Source organism: Terrapene carolina, unplaced genomic scaffold (assembly GCF_002925995.2).
Source record: "Terrapene carolina triunguis isolate 2854851 unplaced genomic scaffold, T_m_triunguis-2.0 Scaffold69, whole genome shotgun sequence".
Taxonomy (NCBI): Eukaryota; Metazoa; Chordata; order Testudines; family Emydidae; genus Terrapene; species Terrapene triunguis.
The window spans coordinates 41,301,992-41,305,543 of record NW_020664420.1 but is presented as its reverse complement, the minus strand read 5'-3'; the positions used below and the strand labels follow the sequence as shown (position 1 = coordinate 41,305,543).

Here is a 3,552-nt window from a genome sequence, read left to right as displayed (position 1 = left end):
CCCCCCCCCCCCCCAGCTCTGACCCCCAGCTCCGAGCCCAGCCCCTCTGAGCTGGTCACCCCCCGACCCAGAGCCCAGCTCTGGGCAATAGTAGCGCCACCCCCAGGCGGCGACAGCCCATTGGCACCAACCATCACCCAGCGATAGCCCATTATGGAATTGCAAATGTATACATACCATTAAAGCATTTAATGTTTTTAAATAATGTATTTTGTATATTTTCAAATTATTAAAAAATAATTTTTGAATGTATTTCACTGGTTATTTTTTACATTTCCAAATACATGTTGTTATAGTATTGCAACTTTTTTTTATGGAAAGGGCCCCCGAAATTGCTTTGCCCCAGGCCCCCTGAATCCTCTGGGCAGCCCTGCTTTGCGGATTTGATTTAGCTGACATTTGCCTTAGTGAGCTAAGAAGGGTAGAGATAGAGATGCCAGAATATTCAGTGTCAGTAGTCAACTGTTTAAAAAAAAAGTTTAGTGTACTGTTATTTAATTGTTTGAAGAAAACCATTTATTTCTTTTCTTAGGCAGTAAAAACAATATTTGTTCTAGAAAGATTAGCGTGATCATTGTGCATAAAGTGAGAACAAACACACCCCCAGGCTCTAGTATAATACCTTGTAAAGTGAAATTCTCAAATTTAAAAAATAGCAGAAAAAAGAGACTGGGAATCAAAATAGAGTAAATGGGGATGTGAGAAAATAATATAACCAATAAACAAACGTGCCCACCATATTTTCAGAATTGGCAGGAGTGAGCTGCAGGACTAGCAACGTGACACTTAGGCCAACAAAATGTGCGTGTCATATTTTTACATGATCAAGGGTAAATGCTCAGCAAAAACATAACGCAGACTAGCTTTTTTTATCATATCTTCCACCATTAATGGGACTCATGGCAAAGATTTATTTTTTGTTTGTTCTTGCTTATACACATAATGTAGAGCACAAACTAGAATTTTATAATTTAGATTGTTTATCAAATGACTTTAGAAAAGAGCTCTTAATAATAATGTAGATTTAATACTGAAACTTACAAAAAGGACACATTTTTATTGGACAAGTATAGATTTGTGGAACTCTTACTCTAAATCTTTTGGGGTTTTTTAGGGTACTTTAAAACTTAAGGGACTTGACATTTAAGGACAATTTTTTGTTTTTAAAAAAGTAAATATTTATGTGAATTCTCTTCAAGGAATATTAGACTTCATTGAGAGTTTTGTATAAGTAAGTGTTGCAGGTTTAGGACTGTCAACAAAAATTGACCCACATAATTACAAGATATAGCTAAAGGAAGTTTAAAACTCTAATAAGAATATTATTGTAGTTTGATAATGTAAAGAAGGAAAACACAAATTGTGGAAAATGATTGATTTGATCACTTTCACGATTTCTCATGCACTCATAAGAATATAATCATTAGAGGCATTCAGTTCCCAGAGATTTCTTTAATTAATCTTAGTTTTAACCAAAATTGAGATTCATTTGAGCATTTTTTTTAGGTGAAAATTCAATAGAAGAGGAGCTAGATTTCCTTATAAAATCAAGGTTGACATAAGGGAAAGTGAGTCTTACTGTTCTCCAAAAGCCCATCTCAACACACACACTTCTGGAGCAAAGGAAAGTTTCAGATTGAAAAAATAACTTTATTTTGTATGAAATTAGGTTTTTAATTATGAAATTAGAAGCAGGAAAAAAAACCTAGTGCCAGAGAGAATTAGGGTGATGGTTAAAGAAAATTACCTACTGTCCGCTGTGTCAATCAGTGCTAATTCATGACTGCTAATCTGATTTAAATTGGTGTCTTGGACAAATATTGGGTAATTGGTCAGAAATAGAATTACCAGTCTCAGCTAGATTCATGCTAACAGAAATTTTGAAAGCAAGCTTTACATTTTTAAATACCCACCCAAGCTATTTGGCAGTAATCTTTGACTAGCTTAACTCATGAAATGGTAGTGTAACAGGAAACAACATAGAAATATCCACCTGATTCAATTAATTTGTTATTCATTAATTTCTAAATTTCTATAGCTTAAATAGTAATATAACAAGCAACAAGTCATAATCGTAGCAAAAATAATGATCAATAATCACCCTTGATTGATACCTTACTAAAAAAAATTATCTACAAAATGCTATAAAAGTACATTGGCATTTTCTTACCCTATTTTCTGTTAGTATATGAAGAAAAATGGGAAAGAGAGGTCTCTAACTGCCAGCTTCCGGATGAGCAGGAGAGCTGTATAATTGTCACAAAAGCAGCATATCCCTGCTTCAGTGTTTTGAATTGTAAACGTTCAAGGGGGATTGTTTAAAGTGTGTTTAAAAAAACCTATTGTATAGCAACTAATAATAAACTATGTTTTATCTCTAAATTTGGCACCTAAAAAAGGGAAATGCATTCCTTTGAAGACGAGTTAAATCAATGCCCTGTGTAACCCAAAACTGTTGATGTGCAATCTCCTTACCACAGAATTGTGCTCCAAAATCTAAGTCTCTGTTTGTTTAAAAAAATAAATAAGCCATTATGGTTTACAAAAAACAACAAAAACCCAGAAACAAAGCAAGAAAACCTTCTAAATCTGAATGAAGTGTAAATTGATGCATTGTTGTCTTTTTGAGTTTGGAATCAATAGTTCCGACATGTAAATTGTCCCTATTCAGTGGAGTATTGGTACTGAAACCTAATGACTATTAAATGCAGTATTAATATATTAAATTGATAAATGTTTTAGTGGTCTCTTTCCGTTAATGTGCCTATCCCATGAACTCAAACTAGGTCCCACATCTTCCCAAGTGCTAAAAGCTCTGAAAGTTCCTTACCAAGCTGCCAAAACTTCCAAATTCCCATGACATCTTGTACAATGAAACTTTTTTTGTTGTCATGGCAAAGATCTGTGGCACATAGAAAACATACAGATTAAAATATATCAAACTTAATAATTGATTACATGAATGCTGTTGTATTGATATTCATTTCCATTTTAAATTGGATAAAAACCTCCAATTTTGAGCTTACTTGAAGGCACCACAGCCATTTTATTCTGCACCATTGGAATATTGTAGAAGCTGGATGTCCTTTCTACAGAATTTAGTCTATGTTGCTGTGGATTATGCAGTGCTTTTGCTATATTAAGATCCTTACAGCACTCAGAGCAGCAAGAATCTGAAATATTAATATTTTTAAAATCAAACTTTACTTTTTTTATTGCATTTAGTGCCCACATTTCAGTATGTTCTGTCCAAATATATATGAGAAAACAGTCCCCAAAGACATTATAATATAAGAAAACAATGAACATACCAAGGGAAGTGGAAGAGGTATAAAAAATATACTTTGAGCGTAGCTGACATTTATTGTTTAAAACAGTGGCTCTCAACCTTTCCAGACTACTGTACCCCTTTCAGGAGTCTTGATTTGTCTTGCGTGCCGCCAAGTTACACCTCACTTAAAAAGCAACAGAGAGTCCTGTGGCACCTTTAAGACTAACAGATGTATTGGAGCATAAGCTTTCGTGGGTGAATGCCCACTTCGTCGGATGCAT

General features: G+C 34.3%; 1 protein-coding gene across 2 annotated transcripts in view; it reads left to right on the top strand.

The window, feature by feature from the left end:
* The window catches only part of FCHO2 (FCH domain only 2), a 216,385-nt gene that overhangs the window by 37,779 nt on the left and 175,054 nt on the right, over positions 1–3,552 (top strand). The gene's annotated exons all lie outside the window — the stretch shown is intronic.